The following is a 24,503-nucleotide window of genomic DNA, read 5'->3' as shown; positions in this document are numbered from 1 at the left end:
TTCTGAATTAACATATTTACACATGTTGCATTTTCCACATGGCCAAGTTCCTATCTTGAAACCAATATTTCTATTGATATTGGGTTTCTTAATCATTTTATCTATACATAACCATCTTTTCAGGTTCTTAGCATTTCTATACCTGAAATGTGGTGTGAGTCCTACTAGATTTTTGATACTATTCTCCTTTGTAAGGCTATCCCAGTTCTCTTGTATAATTCTTACAATATTATGGTTATCATTAGTGTACCTCAGAGTGAAGGCTATGGTACCTTCATTTCTATCATTTCTAGGCATATATTGTATAACCTTTATTGTACCACTGTTTAGTTTTAGCATACAAGTGGCTTCCACTATTGGATTTGTTTATAAGACTAACTGGATACCCCCTCTCTACAAATAACTTATCCAACAGTGTAAGTTGTTCATTTCTCTCTGGTGTATGGGTGCATGGCCTAGTAATCCTAGCTCTTTGATTCTGTATTATATTTGAAAAAATGAATCGAGGATGCATACTGTTATAGTTCAAAATTGCATTCTTCCAGCAAGGTTTTCTATACAATTGCGTAATAAGTAAATTATTGTCATCTTTCAGAATAGATATGTCTAGAAAATCAATCTTGTTATGTGAATATTCAAGGGTGAATCTTAAGAAATCAGTCGTTGTTTCCAAATAATTTACTAATTCTATTACTTCTGACTGTTCCCCCTTCCAAAATATCAGAACATCATCAACAAACCGTCTATAAAGAACAATGTTGTCCATATAGTGGGTGTTGAATAAATATTTAGATTCCCAATAGTACATAACAATGTTAGCGTACGAATTCGCACATGGGGTGCCCATTGCAACACCCCATGTTTGTATATACAAGTTGTCTTTAAACATGAACGCATTATTTTCTAGAACTAAAGTCAATAATGTACATATTAAATATTGCATATCCTTATTTAAGGATTTCTCCTCTAGTAGTACATCTCTTGTTGCCTCAACTCCATAGTCATTAGGTATGACTGTAAAGAGGTTTTTAACATCTAGTGATACCAATATTAAATTCGAAATATTATCTATCTGGCCCACTACCTGTTCTATATCATCCAACAGTGAGTATGTATTATTTAGGATGGTAGGTATTCGTCTAATAACAGGACCTAATTTAGATTCAACATACTTTGATATGTATTCTGTCACCCATTTTTCCCCTGCCACAATGGGTCTCATGGGTGGGGGGTACTCCATTTTATGTATTTTCGGGAGACCTTTAATATTAGGAACATTGGGTGCATTAATTAAAAAGTAGTCATATAATTGTTTAGAAATTAATCTGCACATAAGTAAATCATATAACATATCCTGTACTGTATTAATGATCTTAATTAGTCTATTTTTGTCGATTTCTTGGTATTTATCAGTATCACTTAGCATCTTAAGCATTAGTTCATCATAGAACAAGGTATCTAAGACCACAATGCCTCCCCCTTTATCAGCTGGTCTTATAGTTAGCAGCTCATTTCTAGATATATTCTGCAATGCTTGGAATTCTTCAAAATTAAGATTATAAAAAATTCTTTCATGTCTCTTCCCCTTTCTTATATCTGAAAAATATTTATAAAGATCATTCTCACACTTCCTTATGAAGAAATGCACATTAGGAAGAACTTCAGGAATAAAAACACTTTTCCTCTTATAATATGTATCAGTGTCTAGATTGTTTTCTATTCCTTTATCTTTGTACATTAATTTCAAAGATAGTGTTCGTGTGAACATACGTAGATCTACTAAAAGCTCAGCTAAATTACTGCTTTGAGATGGTATGAAAGAAAGTCCTTTATTTAATAAACTGTGTTCACTAGTCGTGAGGCAATGGCTAGATAAATTAAACACAAGTTCATTTATTAACGCTGTCTCCTCCGTTCTTCTATGGCTTCTTCCGAGAATTTCCTTTTTCTTCTGCCTCTGCTGCTTGACCTCATTCTGTTCTCCTGTCGGTACCAAACTGGCAAGGGTAAAAAACCTTGTGATGTCATGGCCGTAGTTAGCTTCGGTCTCACTCCATTGGATGTGGACGTTTGTAAGGCTTCCTGGTTCGGAGGCGAAGTATTACAAACATCTGCTCCTATTGGATGGATACTCTGTTCATTGCTGAGTATGTTACTCTGAGAATCCCTTCCCAGAAATGGTGTTGTTTCATTTAAGGTGGAAATGTCTAAATTAGTATTCTCAACATTGCCATTTGGTCTAGGTATAGGCTTGGTCATATCTGCATAAGAATTGTGTTGATTTTGGGTATTAGCCCTCGGCCAGACAAAAATCTGGCCGGACACAAAGTCGTTATAGTCCCTTAAAAGTTTCTTATGCTTCAGTTGTTGCAGTCTCTCGCCAAAGGCTATTACTTGTAGAAACATGCTTTCTAGTTTTTTACGATGAATTTCCCCTTTAAATCGCTTTAGCAAATCTTTATGTAGCTCATCAGCTTTCTCCGTGAGCTCTTTCTCAATAGGAGTAAAATATTCTATGAGCAGATGGATATACTGTTTGCTAAAGTTAATATTTAGTTCTTGCCACTTTTTTAATAAAGTGGGATGTGTTTCGCCATAGGTAGGCATGCATAAAATACGCATGCCTCTAGGAATGACATTAAAATGTAGGCATGCTTCAAGGTCCAATTTCATAAAACTTTAACTAATACCATTTTCAATTAAAGTACAGTTTCATACGGTCAGATGTTTCATTATGTAGCGAATAGTTAATCAATAAAGGATTTGTGTTCAAGCATTCTCCATTGTAAGTAATTAGCCAATAATCATTAAGTAGAAAGAAGTCTATCATTGAAGTAGCAAACAAAACACAAAAACAAAATCAGGTATACATCAAAGGATTACACAGGCAAACGAATGAAAAAATATCAATAAAGTAAGAACTTTATTCACATAAGACAAATAAATTCATTAATACATAGAATTCATAGATTCATTATAATAAATTATGCTAAAATAAATAAATAATTAAAATAAGAATTAAATAATTATTTATGATAAATTGTTAAATAGCATTAATTAAAAAATACTTTTAAAGAAATGATCAAACACATAAATTAAAAGTACATAACAATTAAATAAAAAATTATAAATATAAATAATAAACTATACTATGATAAATATATATATCTTATATAAAATATTATAAAAATATTAATAAAATATTATTATATACAGATTAAGATTGAAATTGCTACGCTATAGATGGGTGGTAAATTAGTGGTGATGGTTGGTACACACAGGTGAGTGGACAGAGCATTTGATAACAGGTGTTCAACCTTCAGTTTTTAGTAATGATGTGATTAAACATTCCCATTCATTTTAGCTTATTGTTATTGCATGCATATCTCAATAATGTTAAACTTTATGATGGTAATGCATGTCAATATATTAGAGTGATATGTTATTGAATAACATGTGTTGAGTAAATGTCTATGCTTTCTAAAGTGAAAAGATTGATCAAAGAGTAAGATGAAAGAACAAATAATAAAACATACAAGGAATCCAAGAAATAAACAAATTAATAAAAACGAATCACATATAGAAGTAAACTTATTCTCATAAGACAAATTAAAAATTACTACGAGTATTATAATTAATTATAATAAAATTATTAATTCAAATAATAGTATAATTAACAATCAAATTAGTATTACTTGATAATCAATAATTACATATAATTAATTTTAAAAAATTAAACAAATACATTTAAAAGTTAATAAAATTAAACAATACATAAAATTAAATAAAATAAAAAAATAATAAATAAAATCATATACAAATAAAATATTAATGAATCTATATTACAAATATATATAAATCATAAATTTTATATAATAAATAAAAATTATTATAATTAATCATTATTTAAAATTAGTATATAAAAATTTAATAATATCAATATATATATATAATAAAATATTAAAAATACATATATAATTGAATAAATAAGATATATTAATTAAATGCACATAAATCTTCATAAATAGAATATGCAAATATCCAATATAAATATATTTATGTAAATGTATTACTACCTCATTTATTATATTAATTTGGAATAATATACAATTATCTAGTTTATTAAATTTTATATTCAATAATGTACCTTATATGTATATAATAATAATGAAAATATAATTTTATTAATTATTCAAAATATAAACTATTATGAAATTAATAAAAAATCAAATTTGAATAATTTAAATATTCAATATAATTCATATCTAGATTTCTTATAATTATATGGTATATTATATGTTAATATTCATTAATGTATTAGATGGCATTTTAATCTGCTTAATCTGTTTTAATATCAAATATAACCGCTCTATAGTCTAAATTTAATATCCATCTACTTGCTTAGTTATAACATTATCACTTAATGATGGTTTGATTATATTATCTATAAATTAATTAATCTGTTAATCAATATGCTTAGTCAAGCATTTTTAAATTTCTAGTATTTAATTGGTTCTAATTCCTGGTAAATACTGTGTATGAATTTCAAAATTAATATATAAATTGGTTTTACATGTAGCTATTAATAATGTTGTATAGTCCAATATTGTTAATTACTTTTTATAATATTTTCATTATTACTTTTCATATGTTTTTTTAACCAAATTTTTTAGTTTTAACATTTTATATACAATTCTTTAGTTTTACATTCTATTTTAATGTCTTGATCTATGATTTTTATACTATTCTTGAGGCATCATCTTTAAATTATTATATTTGTTTACATTGGTATAAATGAAGCTTGTTTTCATTTTTATTTCTAGAAATGTGTTACTCATTGTAAGTAATTTTCTAGTAATGGTTTCCACTATTGTTTTTTACTTCTGATCCCCTGTCAAAATATTATCAACATGAATGTCATTCTTATGTAAATGCAGGTGAATTTATTATAATTTGTATTATTTAAAATTATGATGTCATGAAAATTCAAAATTCATTTTCAAAGTTTTAAAATCATGTTCAATAATAATAATTATTTTCAAATAGTTGTCTAAAATCAATTTCTTAAATTTCATGAACAAAAATCTTGTTTAAATAATATAATTTATACTACTAAGTTTGAAAAATTAGATCATCAACTAACATTTTAAACATTGTCCATATGTGCCAATTGCAATCATTATTTCATAGTAAATAATTTTAAATAACGCAATATTCATTAAATCATTTTGTTAATATTTCTCAATGCTATTTAGTATTAGTCATATGTAATTTTAATCATGACCTTTTAAGATTATTATATGACATTCTTGTTCCTATATCCATCCACATAGGTATGTCTGGTAAGAGTTTTATTAGAACAATATTAATTAATTTATATTTGGTCATATTTCATATCATCACATGAGTATGTGATCATTTAGATTTCAAACCCTTTATTAGATTTAAATTGGTATTATTTTCATATTTTCAGCCATTAATCTAATTGGATATAAAAATTTTATGTATTTCCCTTTAATTAGAACATTTGTAATATTAAATATCATTAATTGTTTGAATTATTGCACATAAAATATAAACATTCCTTATATATACTTTAGTTTTTTACAATTTTTAGATTATTCTACACTTCTTGAATATTCACATTAGAAAGTATAAAACATTCCTTCCCCTTTATAGGTCTAAATTTTAATTTCTATCATTCTTAATAGAATTTTAAAATTAAATTAAAAATTCTATCCTCCTTTATATATTTAGATATTTTAAATTCCTTCTCTTTACTTTAACTTACATTGTTCAAGGAACTCAGATAAAAAATTTCTTTAGATGTATAGTCTATGTTTATAATTACTTTTACTTGATTAGATTAATGTTCTGTAACTGTGTCTAGGGAATCTTTGAGATGGCATAAAAAAGTCCTTTTTTACTTTCACTGCGTGCCAATGGTAGTATTAAAACAAGTTCATTTTTAGTTCTCGTCTTCTAGGCTTCTTCGGAAATTCTTTCTCTGGCCTTCGTTGGCTATTCTATTTCTCCAACTTGAGGTTGACTTGGCTATTAATTGTTAGTTATACCTTGATTTTGTTACCTGTTGGCGGAATTTTAAATCTGTCTTTGCATAGGATAAATGTTATTTGGTATGTTAACTGATCTCAATATGGTTTTTCATTTATAAATGTTATTATTTCTACTTCATTGGCTGGAAGATTGTAACTGCTTAAGTTTTTCGTATTTCTTCCGCTGACAAACATTTTAGTCAGATTTCACATAGTTTCTAATAGAGAATCTATTTATGTGAGTGCAAAGTATCTTAGAACATTTTTAGTTTTGTTAAGGTCCATAAATCCTTAAATTTATATAGTTTCAGTTACTAGTTTCTCCATAGAAAAATATTCTCTAATTTAAATACACAGTTCACATTACGTTGCATTTTAAAGAGTGTCTCTAGAGGATTATGAAACTTTAAAGTACTTTTCAAGATTCCTAAGTAAGCGTGCTTATAAAAGTTTCCACTATAATCAAAAAGCTTATTATCAAAGAACCATTCATTAAGAAGGAAATTATCCAAACCATAAGTCATGTTGAAGAACCTTTCATTTAATAAAGCAGCAAGGATTCACTCGAATTCAGCTTTACAGTTCTCAACAGTGAGAACAAGAACTAAAAATAAAAATATAAAATACACTAATTAATTAAAATTTATGATAGCAAATGAATATAGATAAACTAAATTCAAGTATGAAGTAAATTTTTTTTCATGGATAAAATAATAGCAGCTACATAAATTGAATTTAAAAGATTAAATTATAAGAAAAATACACTTACCATAATAAATATAACATAACAATAAAATCATATAATCAAATATTAATAAAATATTAAATAAAAAATATTACATATTTCACTATTTTTTGATCCATTAATAATATAATAAACTTAAATAAATAGAATAAAAAATGATAAAATTAAAACAGCTACTAAATATATATATTTTAGAAATTAAAGACTCATTTAATTATTTATAATGAAATTATAAATTTAGCTATGCATATGCAATTGTGATTTTAGTGAGGTTCCAACAGAGTAAAATTGTAAATGATGTCCTATGTTAAACTGTGGTGCATAACATGACGGATTAGTTAGTACATTGTTAGTTCACATGTACATTTGATTCAGTAAATTTTACATAATGTTCAAGATTCAAAAATAACAATAAAGGTATTGACATCAATTAAAGTTAGGTTAATGGATATACGAGATTTAACATATGTGTAGGTAACATTCGATAGGCAAACACTGCTATAATTACATAATGAATAATAAAAGAATAAACAAAGTTATAAACAAATATTACAATCAGGACAAATAAAAAAAATAATCACTTAATATAGTTTAATTAATAAACATACAAAATAAAACTATAACTTTAAAACAAATTTAAACAATTACAATTTATAATAAAATAATCTATATAAATAAAATATATTAAACAATTAACAATTAAAAATATAATAATAAAATATTATATATGCATTATTAAAAATATTAATAATTTACATAATCTTACTAATATATAATTAAACATTAAAATTATCAAAATAAATAATAAAATGATCAAAAAAATACAAAATATACTATGAAAATAATTATATAATCCTAATTACAAAATATTATAAATATTACAAAAATCTTATTTTAATAAAATTATAAAATATACTATTCGTAAAAATGAATATTATAAATTAATATAAATTAATATAATTAAAACATAACAATTAAGAATATAATTATATAATGTTAATAAATGATATTAAATATAGTAATTTAATCTGTATACAATTTTAGACTATTTACAATATTATAAATATATAAATTGATGAAATCTAATATTCATTAATAATATATATATATATACAAATATTATTATATTTATCTCAGTTTATTTAATGACCTCTTTAATGATGTTTAATTAGTAAATTTATTAGTATTTTTATTTATTAATAATTATGAAATTATATGTAAAAATTAAATAATTTATAAATTTATTAATTAAACAATAGCTAATAGTTTATTTCATAAAAGTAGGTTTTTTTTAATTATATTAAAAGTCTTATTAAATTTAATTCAGATTGCTTTTTCTTGTTACAGTAATGGTTATTCATCTTAACAATCTGGACTATTGATATTTAAATATTAATTAGTATACTTATTAAATATTACTTCCATATAGGGTTATATTTTAACATTAAATTAAGTATGTTTATTAACTAATTGCTACTAAGCATTTTGTGATTTCTTAAATACTTATTGATACGGTCTCTAAGCCTTCTGGAGGTGAGACCTACATAGAATGCTTGGCAGTTCTCACAAGTAGCTAGATATATTAAATTGGTAGTATTACATGTAGCATATATAAGAAACCTGTGTGTATAGTCCAAATATGGTGTTATAAATTCACTTTCTGTATTAACATATTTACACATGTTGCATTTTCCACATGGCCAAGTTCCTATCTTGAAACCAATATTTCTATTGATATTGGGTTTCTTAATCATTTTATCTATACATAACCATCTTTTCAGGTTCTTAGCATTTCTATACCTGAAATGTGGTGTGAGTCCTACTAGATTTTTGATACTATTCTCCTTTGTAAGGCTATCCCAGTTCTCTTGTATAATTCTTACAATATTATGGTTATCATTAGTGTACCTCAGAGTGAAGGCTATGGTACCTTCATTTCTATCATTTCTAGGCATATATTGTATAACCTTTATTGTACCACTGTTTAGTTTTAGCATACAAGTGGCTTCCACTATTGGATTTGTTTATAAGACTAACTGGATACCCCGTGTCTACAAATAACTTATCCAACAGTGTAAGTTGTTCATTTCTCTCTGGTGTATGGGTGCATAGCCTAGTAATCCTAGCTCTTTGATTCTGTATTATATTTGAAAAAATGAATCGAGGATGCATACTGTTATAGTTCAAAATTGCATTCTTGCAGCAAGGTTTTCTATACAATTGCGTAATAAGTAAATTATTGTCATCTTTCAGAATAGATATGTCTAGAAAATCAATCTTGTTATGTGAATATTCAAGGGTGAATCTTAAGAAATCAGTCGTTGTTTCCAAATAATTTACTAATTCTATTAATTCTGACTGTTCCCCCTTCCAAAATATCAGAACATCATCAACAAACCATCTATAAAGAACAATGTTGTCCATATAGTGGGTGTTGAATAAATATTTAGATTCCCAATAGTACATAACAATGTTAGCGTACGAATTCGCACATGGGGTGCCCATTGCAACACCCCATGTTTGTATATACAAGTTGTCTTTAAACATGAACGCATTATTTTCTAGAACTAAAGTCAATAATGTACATATTAAATATTGCATATCCTTATTTAAGGATTTCTCCTCTAGTAGTACATCTCTTGTTGCCTCAACTCCATAGTCATTAGGTATGACTGTAAAGAGGTTTTTAACATCTAGTGATACCAATATTAAATTCGAAATATTATCTATCTGGCCCACTACCTGTTCTATATCATCCAACAGTGAGTATGTATTATTTAGGATGGTAGGTATTCGTCTAATAACAGGACCTAATTTAGATTCAACATACTTTGATATGTATTCTGTCACCCATTTTTCCCCTGCCACAATGGGTCTCATGGGTGGGGGGTACTCCATTTTATGTATTTTCGGGAGACCTTTAATATTAGGAACATTGGGTGCATTAATTAAAAAGTAGTCATATAATTGTTTAGAAATTAATCTGCACATAAGTAAATCTGCACATAAGTAAATCATATAACATATCCTGTACTGTATTAGTGGCTGCTGTCTGAGTCGGTGGATTCTGGTATAAGGCATCTTTCCCACTCTCAACTCCTGGAAGTGTTCGATTTGGACTCCTAAGACTGCATTATCCACCCAACAAAACCTGTCTGAGTCTTTCTCCCCTGGGTTACCTTAATACCCTGGTTAAAATCACAGAAATATATACTCTGGTATAAGGCATCTTTCCCACTCTCAACTCCTGGAAGTGTTCGATTTGGACTCCTAAGACTGCATTATCCACCCAACAAAACCTGTTTGAGTCTTTCTCCCCTGGGTTACCTTAATACCCTGGTTAAAATCACAGAAATATATACTGTATGTCTCTGCATTATTAAGTTTTATCAAGAGCATCACTGTTGTCATTATTGGTTCTCCTCACTTCATACATGTACTAGATTACTGCCTGTCTCTGCCAGCAGCCAAACCCACCCCCCTGTCTACCATACTGCTATACCCCTTAGTCTGTCTCCTTGTATAGTACTATCTCTCCCCCCTGAAGACTTTCTAGTTTCTCTTCCTACTTTCGATGCTAACTGTCTCTTCTTGACCATTTTTTCTTCTTGTTCTTCTTCCCTTCTGAGTCCTGCATACCTTGGTTCAATTAATCTGTCTCTGAACTCACCTTCACCAACTGTACTTCTTCTAAGCCTTCCTTGAACCTATCCTGTGACTGTCACTCTTTAACCTTCAATTATTCCTTTTACTTTTTCCTTATCCTCTGGTTACCCCAGCTAACTTCTTGTATTAAGCCTACTGCCCTTGGCTAACTACTTGCTGATTGTTTTCTTCCACTGCTCTCGACCAATTGTGAGCTAACTACCTAATTGTGAACCTCTGGCTACTCTACTCAGTTTCTTTTCTTTACTTGCTCCTTCCCACTATCTCATTTCCATCACACTCTTATTTCTGTAACCTCTCCTCATTGCTTCTTCCCCTACTTTAAACTTTATCTTTACTTCCCTACCTCTGTCTATAGAATACTGGCTTAATCTAACTCTCTATAAGCACACCTTTACTAGTCCCATATTATAGTTTTACTAATTTCATTTATTTGTTGCTCTTTTTCCTTTCTATTGGTTTGCTTTCCCTCAGCCATTATTGTAGGTCCTGTGTGACCGTTTTTCCCTAATATCTTTCTGACTCCTCCCTCCTTTTACTAGTACTAACTGTCTACCAATGTGCGATGGGAGTATTTTGCCTTGCCCCCTAGTTTTCCCATTTCCGCTCTGGAACTGGTAATTAGGAGTAGTTCCTTAGGGCCATCTTGAATCTCCCACTTTGCGTGGCTGCTGTCTGAGTCGGTGGATTGTAAGTTTGTGTTGTGCCACAAATTACCTATGGTTATTATTCTGTAACTGAAGATTTATCTGTCTAGCTGTTGATAATGTACTGCGTAGCCTTAAGCTGTACTTAGTCCCTCTGTTGTGCTGCATACTTTACCCGACTGTTTGCTTTTATACTGTATACTTGAAACTGTTTGCATCATACTTGTTTAGCTGCCTATGCTGCTGCGTCTGAACCTCTGCATCCACTAGGCTAGATTCTGCTAATTGTTCCCTTGTTTGCATGTTGTAGGGCCGGTAGAACGTACGTATTTTGCTGGCATTTTTTTTGCTCTTTATTATGTTATTTTATGGTTATTACTGGTTTGTCGTGTAAGCTTTAGGTGTCTTGTTTTGGGTTAGCCTCTAAACAGTCTTATTTGGCTGTACCTGTAACCTTTGGTGTGGAGTTATTTTTGCAAGATTATGTCCGTATCTGCATGTTGTTTTACTGGCATTTACGGTCTCTTGTAACCCTGAGATTTTTACTTGTTATTAGCTGATACTTCTAGTGGCTGTGTTTAGTTGTGGTGTAGCCTTAACATAGTATTGGTACTTCTAACCTTTGAACCACGTGTCAAGGGGGGTCTGCTAGTGGTAGCTCTCGCTCCAATGCTCTTTGCATTAACTGTATGCCACTACTGACTGCTTTCTCCACCCTGTAGGCGCTAGGCTGGTTTGTAGTGATATGGTTTGTTATGGTGGGTCTCCCTCTTCTTACCTGTTTAACCTTTAGTTTTAAGTGTTTTCGTCTCCCTCTTCTTACCTGTTTAACCTTTAGTTTTAAGTGTTTTCGTATCTCTTTCTCTTAGAGTGTTAGATATGTCGCATGTACTTTTGGATGTACAGTATTAGGTTATGCTGGCTATTTAGCGTTTTGACTTTGGGAGAACGGAGGAACTGCTAGAATATTTTTTCCTGCCCAATTACTGTTTGATGGATCTAGGAAATTAGATTTGTTGCCATTTTAGCGTTTTTGACTTTGGGAGAGCGGAGAAACTGTTTAGAATACTTTTTCCCGCCCAATCACTGTTAAATGTTTTTAGGAAACTCACGCGAGTGGTATTACTTTTTCTAACTTAGATTCTACCACTTGTCACGACTGGTTTTTGTCTTCTGAATATATTGGACTGTTTTTACAAACTGAAGCTGATGGCTGCACTTTAGAGAAAGTAATTATAATGTTGTATTTAGCTGCCTAATTGCTTGTACCTTTACTCTTGAAGCCTAATGTTTGTAAGGTATTGAAATTCATATGTATAGTTTAACCTGCTGCACTTTAGAGAAAGTAATTAGAATTTTGTATTTAGCTGCCTAATTGCTTGTACCTTTACTCTTGAAGCCTAATGTTTGTAAGGTATTGAAATTCATTTGTATAGTTTAACCTGCTTGTTCTTGTCCCAAAGTGTAATCTGACTGCACTTTTTCCTTTTTTTTCCTTTTTATTTATTCTTTTATCAGCTGGTATAAGGCATCTTTCCCACTCTCAACTCCTGGAAGTGTTCGATTTGGACTCCTAAGACTGCATTATCCACCCAACAAAACCTGTCTGAGTCTTTCTCCCCTGGGTTACCTTAATACCCTGGTTAAAATCACAGAAATATATACTGTATGTCTCTGCATTATTAAGTTTTATCAAGAGCATCACTGTTGTCATTATTGGTTCTCCTCACTTCATACATGTACTAGATTACTGCCTGTCTCTGCCAGCAGCCAAACCCACCCCCCTGTCTACCATACTGCTATACCCCTTAGTCTGTCTCCTTGTATAGTACTATCTCTCCCCCCTGAAGACTTTCTAGTTTCTCTTCCTACTTTCGATGCTAACTGTCTCTTCTTGACCATTTTTCTTCTTTGTTCTTCTTCCACTGTGTCCTGCATACCTTGGTTCAATTAATCTGTCTCTGAACTCACCTTCACCAACTGTACTTCTTCTAAGCCTTCCTTGAACCTATCCTGTGACTGTCACTCTTTAACCTTCAATTATTCCTTTTACTTTTCCTTATCCTCTGGTTACCCCAGCTAACTTCTTGTATTAAGCCTACTGCCCTTGGCTAACTACTTGCTGATTGTTTTCTCTTCCACTGCTCTCGACCTAATTGTGAGCTAACTACCCTAATTGTGAACCTCTGGCTACTCTACTCAGTTTTCTTTCTTTACTTGCTCCTTCCCACTATCTCATTTCCATCACACTCTTATTTCTGTAACCTCTCCTCATTGCTTCTTCCCCTACTTTAAACTTTATCTTTACTTCCCTACCTCTGTCTATAGAATACTGGCTTAATCTAACTCTCTATAAGCACACCTTTACTAGTCCCATATTATAGTTTTACTAATTTCATTTATTTGTTGCTCTTTTTCCTTTCTATTGGTTTGCTTTCCTCAGCCATTATTGTAGGTCCTGTGTGACCGTTTTTCCCTAATATCTTTCTGACTCCTCCTCCTTTTACTAGTACTAGCAGCCTACCAATGTACGATGGGAGTATTTTCCCTTGCCCGCTAGTTTTCCCATTTCCGCTCTGGAACTGGTAATTAGGAGTAGTTCCTTAGGGCGCCATCTTGAATCTCCCACTTTGCGTGGCTGCTGTCTGAGTCGGTGGATTGTAAGTTTGTATGTGCCACAAATTACCTATGGTTATTATTCTGTAACTGAAGATTTATCTGTCTAGCTGTTGATAATGTACTAAGCGTAGCCTTAAGCTGTACTTAGTCCCTCTGTTGTGCTGCATACTTTACCCGACTGTTTGCTTTTATACTGTATACTTGAAACTGTTTGCATCATACTTGTTTAGCTGCCTATGCTGCTGCCTGAACCTCTGCATCCACTAGGCTAGATTCTGCTAATTGTTCCCTTGTTTGCATGTTGTAGGGCCGGTAGAACGCATTTTGCTGGCATTTTTGCTCTTTATTATGTTATTTTATGGTTATTACTGGTTTGTCGTGTAAGCTTTAGGTGTCTTGTTTTGGGTTAGCCTCTAAACAGTCTTATTTGGCTGTACCTGTAACCTTTGGCGTGGAGTTATTTTGCAAGATTATGTCCGTATCTGCATGTTGTTTTACTGGCATTTACGGTCTCTTGTAACCCTGAGATTTTTACTTGTTATTAGCTGATACTTCTAGTGGCTGTGTTTAGTTGTGGTGTAGCCTTAACATAGTATTGGTACTTCTAACCTTTGAACCACGTGTCAGGGGTCTGCTAGCGCTCTCCGCTCAATGCTCTTTGCATTAACTGTATGCCACTACTCGACTGCTTTCTCCACCCTGTAGGCTAGGCTGGTTTGTAGTGATATGGTTTGTTATGGTGGGTCTCCCTCTTCTTACCTGTTTAACCTTTAGTTTTAAGTGTTTTTCGTCTCCCTCTTCTTACCTGTTTAACCTTTAGTTTTAAGTGTTTTTCAGATCTCTTTCTCTTAGAGTGTTAGATATGTCATGTACTTTTCGGATGTACAGTATTAGGTTATGCTGGCTATTTAGCGTTTTTGACTTTGGGAGAACGGAGGAACTGCTAGAATATTTTTTCCTGCCCAATTACTGTTTGATGGATCTAGGAAATTAGATTTGTTGCCATTTTAGCGTTTTTGACTTTGGGAGAGCGGAGAAACTGTTTAGAATACTTTTTCCCGCCCAATCACTGTTAAATGTTTTTAGGAAACTCGCGAGTGGTATTACTTTTTCTAACTTAGATTCTACCACTTGTCACGACTGGGTTTTTGTCTTCTGAATATATTGGACTGTTTTTACAAACTGAAGCTGATGGCTGCACTTTAGAGAAAGTAATTATAATGTTGTATTTAGCTACCTAATTGCTTGTACCTTTACTCTTGAAGCCTAATGTTTGTAAGGTATTGAAATTCATATGTATAGTTTAACCTGCTGCACTTTAGAGAAAGTAATTAGAATTTTGTATTTAGCTGCCTAATTGCTTGTACCTTTACTCTTGAAGCCTAATGTTTGTAAGGTATTGAAATTCATTTGTATAGTTTAACCTGCTTGTTCTTGTCCCAAAGTGTAATCTGACTGCACTTTTTCCTTTTTTTTCCTTTTTATTTATTCTTTTTATCAGCTGGTATAAGGCATCTTTCCCACTCTCAACTCCTGGAAGTGTTCGATTTGGACTCCTAAGACTGCATTATCCACCCAACAAAACCTGTCTGAGTCTTTCTCCCTGGGTTACCTTAATACCCTGGTTAAAATCACAGAAATATATACTGTATGTCTCTGCATTATTAAGTTTTATCAAGAGCATCACTGTTGTCATTATTGGTTCTCCTCACTTCATACATGTACTAGATTACTGCCTGTCTCTGCCAGCAGCCAAACCCACCCCCCTGTCTACCATACTGCTATACCCCTTAGTCTGTCTCCTTGTATAGTACTATCTCTCCCCCCTGAAGACTTTCTAGTTTCTCTTCCTACTTTCGATGCTAACTGTCTCTTCTTGACCATTTTTTCTTCTTTGTTCTTCTTCCCTTCTGAGTCCTGCATAAATTGGTTCAATTAATCTGTCTCTGAACTCACCTTCACCAACTGTACTTCTTCTAAGCCTTCCTTGAACCTATCCTGTGACTGTCACTCTTTAACCTTCAATTATTCCTTTTACTTTTTCCTTATCCTCTGGTTACCCCAGCTAACTTCTTGTATTAAGCCTACTGCCCTTGGCTAACTACTTGCTGATTGTTTTCTCTTCCACTGCTCTCGACCTAATTGTGAGCTAACTACCCTAATTGTGAACCTCTGGCTACTCTACTCAGTTTCTTTTCTTTACTTGCTCCTTCCCACTATCTCATTTCCATCACACTCTTATTTCTGTAACCTCTCCTCATTGCTTCTTCCCCTACTTTAAACTTTATCTTTACTTCCCTACCTCTGTCTATAGAATACTGGCTTAATCTAACTCTCTATAAGCACACCTTTACTAGTCCCATATTATAGTTTTACTAATTTCATTTATTTGTTGCTCTTTTTCCTTTCTATTGGTTTGCTTTCCCTCAGCCATTATTGTAGGTCCTGTGTGACCGTTTTTCCCTAATATCTTTCTGACTCCTCCCTCCTTTTACTAGTACTAACTGTCTACCAATGTGCGATGGGAGTATTTTGCCTTGCCCCCTAGTTTTCCCATTTCCGCTCTGGAACTGGTAATTAGGAGTAGTTCCCTTAGGGCGCCATCTTGAATCTCCCACTTTGCGCGTGGCTGCTGTCTGAGTCGGTGGATTGTAAGTTTGTACGTTGTGCCACAAATTACCTATGGTTATTATTCTGTAACTGAAGATTTATCTGTCTAGCTGTTGATAATGTACTAAGCGTAGCCTTAAGCTGTACTTAGTCCCTCTGTTGTGCTGCATACTTTACCCGACTGTTTGCTTTTATACTGTATACTTGAAACTGTTTGCATCATACTTGTTTAGCTGCCTATGCTGCTGCATCTGAACCTCTGCATCCACTAGGCTAGATTCTGCTAATTGTTCCCTTGTTTGCATGTTGTAGGGCCGGTAGAACGTACGTATTTTGCTGGCATTTTTTTTGCTCTTTATTATGTTATTTTATGGTTATTACTGGTTTGTCGTGTAAGCTTTAGGTGTCTTGTTTTGGGTTAGCCTCTAAACAGTCTTATTTGGCTGTACCTGTAACCTTTGGCGTGGAGTTATTTTTGCAAGATTATGTCCGTATCTGCATGTTGTTTTACTGGCATTTACGGTCTCTTGTAACCCTGAGATTTTTACTTGTTATTAGCTGATACTTCTAGTGGCTGTGTTTAGTTGTGGTGTAGCCTTAACATAGTATTGGTACTTCTAACCTTTGAACCACGTGTCAAGGGGGGTCTGCTAGTGGTAGCGCTCTCCGCTCCAATGCTCTTTGCATTAACTGTATGCCACTACTCGACTGCTTTCTCCACCCTGTAGGCGCTAGGCTGGTTTGTAGTGATATGGTTTGTTATGGTGGGTCTCCCTCTTCTTACCTGTTTAACCTTTAGTTTTAAGTGTTTTTCGTCTCCCTCTTCTTACCTGTTTAACCTTTAGTTTTAAGTGTTTTTCGTATCTCTTTCTCTTAGAGTGTTAGATATGTCGCATGTACTTTTTGGATGTACAGTATTAGGTTATGCTGGCTATTTAGCGTTTTTGACTTTGGGAGAACGGAGGAACTGCTAGAATATTTTTTCCTGCCCAATTACTGTTTGATGGATCTAGGAAATTAGATTTGTTGCCATTTTAGCGTTTTGACTTTGGGAGAGCGGAGAAACTGTTTAGAATACTTTTTCCCGCCCAATCACTGTTAAATGTTTTTAGGAAACTCGCGCGAGTGGTATTACTTTTTCTAACTTAGATTCTACCACTTGTCACGACTGGGTTTTTGTCTTCTGAATATATTGGACTGTTTTTACAAACTGAAGCTGATGGCTGCACTTTAGAGAAAGTAATTATAATGTTGTATTTAGCTACCTAATTGCTTGTACCTTTACTCTTGAAGCCTAATGTTTGTAAGGTATTGAAATTCATTTGTATAGTTTAACCTGCTTGTTCTTGTCCCAAAGTGTAATCTGACTGCACTTTTTTTTTTCCTTTTTATTTATTCTTTTTATCAGCTGGTATAAGGCATCTTTCCCACTCTCAACTCCTGGAAGTGTTCGATTTGGACTCCTAAGACTGCATTATCCACCCAACAAAACCTGTCTGAGTCTTTCTCCCCTGGGTTACCTTAATACCCTGGTTAAAATCACAGAAATATATACTGTATGTCTCTGCATTATTAAGTTTTATCAAGAGCATCACTGTTGTCATTATTGGTTCTCCTCACTTCATACATGTACTAGATTACTGCCTGTCTCTGCCAGCAGCCAAACCCACCCCCCTGTCTACCATACTGCTATACCCCTTAGTCTGTCTCCTTGTATAGTACTATCTCTCCCCCCTGAAGACTTTCTAGTTTCTCTTCCTACTTTCGATGCTAACTGTCTCTTCTTGACCATTTTTTCTTCTTTGTTCTTCTTCCCTTCTGAGTCCTGCATACCTTGGTTCAATTAATCTGTCTCTGAACTCACCTTCACCAACTGTACTTCTTCTAAGCCTTCCTTGAACCTATCCTGTGACTGTCACTCTTTAACCTTCAATTATTCCTTTTACTTTTTCCTTATCCTCTGGTTACCCCAGCTAACTTCTTGTATTAAGCCTACTGCCCTTGGCTAACTACTTGCTGATTGTTTTCTCTTCCACTGCTCTCGACCTAATTGTGAGCTAACTACCCTAATTGTGAACCTCTGGCTACTCTACTCAGTTTCTTTTCTTTACTTGCTCCTTCCCACTATCTCATTTCCATCACACTCTTATTTCTGTAACCTCTCCTCATTGCTTCTTCCCCTACTTTAAACTTTATCTTTACTTCCCTACCTCTGTCTATAGAATACTGGCTTAATCTAACTCTCTATAAGCACACCTTTACTAGTCCCATATTATAGTTTTACTAATTTCATTTATTTGTTGCTCTTTTCCTTTCTATTGGTTTGCTTTCCCTCAGCCATTATTGTAGGTCCTGTGTGACCGTTTTTCCCTAATATCTTTCTGACTCCTCCCTCCTTTTACTAGTACTAACTGTCTACCAATGTGCGATGGGAGTATTTTGCCTTGCCCCCTAGTTTTCCCATTTCCGCTCTGGAACTGGTAATTAGGAGTAGTTCCCTTAGGGCGCCATCTTGAATCTCCCACTTTGCGCGTGGCTGCTGTCTGAGTCGGTGGATTGTAAGTTTGTACGTTGTGCCACAAATTACCTATGGTTATTATTCTGTAACTGAAGATTTATCTGTCTAGCTGTTGATAATGTACTAAGCGTAGCCTTAAGCTGTACTTAGTCCCTCTGTTGTGCTGCATACTTTACCCGACTGTTTGCTTTTATACTGTATACTTGAAACTGTTTGCATCATACTTGTTTAGCTGCCTATGCTGCTGCGTCTAACCCTCTGCATCCACTAGGCTAGATTCTGCTAATTGTTCCCTTGTTTGCATGTTGTAGGGCCGGTAGAACGTACGTATTTTGCTGGCATTTTTTTTGCTCTTTATTATGTTATTTTATGGTTATTACTGGTTTGTCGTGTAAGCTTTAGGTGTCTTGTTTTGGGTTAGCCTCTAAACAGTCTTATTTGGCTGTACCTGTAACCTTTGGCGTGGAGTTATTTTTGCAAGATTATGTCCGTATCTGCATGTTGTTTTACTGGCATTTACGGTCTCTTGTAACCCTGAGATTTTTACTTGTTATTAGCTGATACTTCTAGTGGCTGTGTTTAGTTGTGGTGTAGCCTTAACATAGTATTGGTACTTCTAACCTTTGAACCACGTGTCAAGGGGTCTGCTAGCGGTAGCGCTCTCGCTCAATGCTCTTTGCATTAACTGTATGCCACTACTCGACTGCTTTCTCCACCCTGTAGGCTAGGCTGGTTTGTAGTGATATGGTTTGTTATGGTGGGTCTCCTCTTCTTACCTGTTTAACCTTTAGTTTTAAGTGTTTTTCGTCTCCCTCTTCTTACCTGTTTAACCTTTAGTTTTAAGTGTTTTTCGTATCTCTTTCTCTTAGAGTGTTAGATATGTCGCATGTACTTTTTGGATGTACAGTATTAGGTTATGCTGGCTATTTAGCGTTTTGACTTTGGGAGAACGGAGGAACTGCTAGAATATTTTTCCTGCCCAATTACTGTTTGATGGATCTAGGAAATTAGATTTGTTGCCATTTTAGCGTTTTTGACTTTGGGAGAGCGGAGAAACTGTTTAGAATACTTTTTCCCGCCCAATCACTGTTAAATGTTTTTAGGAAACTCACTTGAGTGGTATTACTTTTCTAACTTAGATTCTACCACTTGTCACGACTGGGTTTTGTCTTCTGAATATATTGGACTGTTTTACAAACTGAAGCTGATGGCTGCACTTTAGAGAAAGTAATTATAATGTTGTATTTAGCTGCCTAATTGCTTGTACCTTTACTCTTGAAGCCTAATGTTTGTAAGGTATTGAAATTCATATGTATAGTTTAACCTGCTGCACTTTAGAGAAAGTAATTAGAATTTTGTATTTAGCTGCCTAATTGCTTGTACCTTTACTCTTGAAGCCTAATGTTTGTAAGGTATTGAAATTCATTTGTATAGTTTAACCTGCTTGTTCTTGTCCCAAAGTGTAATCTGACTGCACTTTTCCTTTTTTCCTTTTTATTTATTCTTTTTATCAGCTGGTATAAGGCATCTTTCCCACTCTCAACTCCTGGAAGTGTTCGATTTGGACTCCTAAGACTGCATTATCCACCCAACAAAACCTGTCTGAGTCTTTCTCCCCTGGGTTACCTTAATACCCTGGTTAAAATCACAGAAATATATACTGTATGTCTCTGCATTATTAAGTTTTATCAAGAGCATCACTGTTGTCATTATTGGTTCTCCTCACTTCATACATGTACTAGATTACTGCCTGTCTCTGCCAGCAGCCAAACCCACCCCCCTGTCTACCATACTGCTATACCCCTTAGTCTGTCTCCTTGTATAGTACTATCTCTCCCCCCTGAAGACTTTCTAGTTTCTCTTCCTACTTTCGATGCTAACTGTCTCTTCTTGACCATTTTTTCTTCTTTGTTCTTCTTCCCTTCTGAGTCCTGCATACCTTGGTTCAATTAATCTGTCTCTGAACTCACCTTCACCAACTGTACTTCTTCTAAGCCTTCCTTGAACCTATCCTGTGACTGTCACTCTTTAACCTTCAATTATTCCTTTTACTTTTTCCTTATCCTCTGGTTACCCCAGCTAACTTCTTGTATTAAGCCTACTGCCCTTGGCTAACTACTTGCTGATTGTTTTCTCTTCCACTGCTCTCGACCTAATTGTGAGCTAACTACCCTAATTGTGAACCTCTGGCTACTCTACTCAGTTTCTTTTCTTTACTTGCTCCTTCCCACTATCTCATTTCCATCACACTCTTATTTCTGTAACCTCTCCTCATTGCTTCTCCTACTTTAAACTTTATCTTTACTTCCCTACCTCTGTCTATAGAATACTGGCTTAATCTAACTCTCTATAAGCACACCTTTACTAGTCCCATATTATAGTTTTACTAATTTCATTTATTTGTTGCTCTTTTTCCTTTCTATTGGTTTGCTTTCCCTCAGCCATTATTGTAGGTCCTGTGTGACCGTTTTCCCTAATCTCTTTCTGACTCCTCCCTCCTTTTACTAGTACTAACTGTCTACCAATGTGCGATGGGAGTATTTTGCCTTGCCCCCTAGTTTTCCCATTTCCGCTCTGGAACTGGTAATTAGGAGTAGTTCCCTTAGGGCCATCTTGAATCTCCCACTTTGCGCGTGGCTGCTGTCTGAGTTGGTGGATTGTAAGTTTGTACGTTGTGCCACAAATTACCTATGGTTATTATTCTGTAACTGAAGATTTATCTGTCTAGCTGTTGATAATGTACTAAGCGTAGCCTTAAGCTGTACTTAGTCCCTCTGTTGTGCTGCATACTTTACCCGACTGTTTGCTTTTATACTGTATACTTGAAACTGTTTGCATCATACTTGTTTAGCTGCCTATGCTGCTGCGTCTGAACCTCTGCATCCACTAGGCTAGATTCTGCTAATTGTTCCCTTGTTTGCATGTTGTAGGGCCGGTAGAACGTACGTATTTTGCTGGCATTTTTTTTGCTCTTTATTATGTTATTTTATGGTTATTACTGGTTTGTCGTGTAAGCTTTAGGTGTCTTGTTTTGGGTTAGCCTCTAAACAGTCTTATTTGGCTGTACCTGTAACCTTTGGCGTGGAGTTATTTTTGCAAGATTATGTCCGTATCTGCATGTTGTTTTACTGGCATTTACGGTCTCTTGTAACCCTGAGATTTTTACTTGTTATTAGCTGATACTTCTAGTGGCTGTGTTTAGTTGTGGTGTAGCCTTAACATAGTATTGGTACTTCTAACCTTTGAACCACGTGTCAAGGGGGGTCTGCTAGCGGTAGCGCTCTCCGCTCCAATGCTCTTTGCATTAACTGTATGCCACTACTCGACTGCTTTCTCCACCCTGTAGGCGCTAGGCTGGTTTGTAGTGATATGGTTTGTTATGGTGGGTCTCCCTCTTCTTACCTGTTTAACCTTTAGTTTTAAGTGTTTTTCGTCTCCCTCTTCTTACCTGTTTAACCTTTAGTTTTAAGTGTTTTTCGTATCTCTTTCTCTTAGAGTGTTAGATATGTCGCATGTACTTTTTGGATGTACAGTATTAGGTTATGCTGGCTATTTAGCGTTTTTGACTTTGGGAGAACGGAGGAACTGCTAGAATATTTTTTCCTGCCCAATTACTGTTTGATGGATCTAGGAAATTAGATTTGTTGCCATTTTAGCGTTTTTGACTTTGGGAGAGCGGAGAAACTGTTTAGAATACTTTTTCCCGCCCAATCACTGTTAAATGTTTTTAGGAAACTCGCGCGAGTGGTATTACTTTTTCTAACTTAGATTCTACCACTTGTCACGACTGGGTTTTTGTCTTCTGAATATATTGGACTGTTTTTACAAACTGAAGCTGATGGCTGCACTTTAGAGAAAGTAATTATAATGTTGTATTTAGCTGCCTAATTGCTTGTACCTTTACTCTTGAAGCCTAATGTTTGTAAGGTATTGAAATTCATATGTATAGTTTAACCTGCTGCACTTTAGAGAAAGTAATTAGAATTTTGTATTTAGCTGCCTAATTGCTTGTACCTTTACTCTTGAAGCCTAATGTTTGTAAGGTATTGAAATTCATTTGTATAGTTTAACCTGCTTGTTCTTGTCCCAAAGTGTAATCTGACTGCACTTTTTCCTTTTTTTTCCTTTTTATTTATTCTTTTTATCAGCTGGTATAAGGCATCTTTCCCACTCTCAACTCCTGGAAGTGTTCGATTTGGACTCCTAAGACTGCATTATCCACCCAACAAAACCTGTCTGAGTCTTTCTCCCTGGGTTACCTTAATACCCTGGTTAAAATCACAGAAATATATACTGTATGTCTCTGCATTATTAAGTTTTATCAAGAGCATCACTGTTGTCATTATTGGTTCTCCTCACTTCATACATGTACTAGATTACTGCCTGTCTCTGCCAGCAGCCAAACCCAACCCCCTGTCTACCATACTGCTATACCCCTTAGTCTGTCTCCTTGTATAGTACTATCTCTCCCCCCTGAAGACTTTCTAGTTTCTCTTCCTACTTTCGATGCTAACTGTCTCTTCTTGACCATTTTTCTTCTTTGTTCTTCTTCCCTTCTGAGTCCTGCATACCTTGGTTCAATTAATCTGTCTCTGAACTCACCTTCACCAACTGTACTTCTTCTAAGCCTTCCTTGAACCTATCCTGTGACTGTCACTCTTTAACCTTCAATTATTCCTTTTACTTTTCCTTATCCTCTGGTTACCCCAGCTAACTTCTTGTATTAAGCCTACTGCCCTTGGCTAACTACTTGCTGATTGTTTTCTCTTCCACTGCTCTCGACCTAATTGTGAGCTAACTACCCTAATTGTGAACCTCTGGCTACTCTACTCAGTTTCTTTTCTTTACTTGCTCCTTCCCACTATCTCATTTCCATCACACTCTTATTTCTGTAACCTCTCCTCATTGCTTCTTCCCCTACTTTAAACTTTATCTTTACTTCCCTACCTCTGTCTATAGAATACTGGCTTAATCTAACTCTCTATAAGCACACCTTTACTAGTCCCATATTATAGTTTTACTAATTTCATTTATTTGTTGCTCTTTTTCCTTTCTATTGGTTTGCTTTCCCTCAGCCATTATTGTAGGTCCTGTGTGACCGTTTTTCCCTAATATCTTTCTGACTCCTCCCTCCTTTTACTAGTACTAACTGTCTACCAATGTGCGATGGGAGTATTTTGCCTTGCCCCCTAGTTTTCCCATTTCCGCTCTGGAACTGGTAATTAGGAGTAGTTCCCTTAGGGCGCCATCTTGAATCTCCCACTTTGCGCGTGGCTGCTGTCTGAGTCGATGGATTGTAAGTTTGTACGTTGTGCCACAAATTACCTATGGTCATTATTCTGTAACTGAAGATTTATCTGTCTAGCTGTTGATAATGTACTAAGCGTAGCCTTAAGCTGTACTTAGTCCCTCTGTTGTGCTGCATACTTTACCCGACTATTTGCTTTTATACTGTATACTTGAAACTGTTTGCATCATACTTGTTTAGCTGCCTATGCTGCTGCGTCTGAACCTCTGCATCCACTAGGCTAGATTCTGCTAATTGTTCCCTTGTTTGCATGTTGTAGGGCCGGTAGAACGTACGTATTTTGCTGGCATTTTTTTTGCTCTTTATTATGTTATTTTATGGTTATTACTGGTTT

At 34.2% G+C, this 24,503-nt stretch overlaps 2 long non-coding RNA genes across 2 annotated transcripts; both read left to right on the top strand.

The window, feature by feature from the left end:
* Positions 1 to 10,108: 10,108 nt before the first annotated feature.
* LOC122801366 lies at positions 10,109 to 15,314 on the top strand. The gene is made up of 3 exons (XR_006364693.1): positions 10,109 to 10,164; positions 12,633 to 12,780; positions 15,235 to 15,314. It is a non-coding gene; the product is annotated as an uncharacterized LOC122801366 (long non-coding RNA).
* Positions 15,315 to 17,758: 2,444 nt separating this feature from the next.
* LOC122801365 lies at positions 17,759 to 23,089 on the top strand. The gene is made up of 3 exons (XR_006364692.1): positions 17,759 to 17,899; positions 20,376 to 20,523; positions 23,010 to 23,089. It is a non-coding gene; the product is annotated as an uncharacterized LOC122801365 (long non-coding RNA).
* Positions 23,090 to 24,503: the final 1,414 nt, after the last annotated feature.

The sequence above is a fragment of the Protopterus annectens genome, chromosome 4.part1 (assembly GCF_019279795.1).
Source record: "Protopterus annectens isolate FY-2018-M chromosome 4.part1, PAN1.0, whole genome shotgun sequence".
Taxonomy (NCBI): Eukaryota; Metazoa; Chordata; order Ceratodontiformes; family Protopteridae; genus Protopterus; species Protopterus annectens.
The sequence above is the reverse complement of the archived record's forward strand: the minus strand, read 5'-3'. Positions and strand labels throughout refer to the sequence as shown.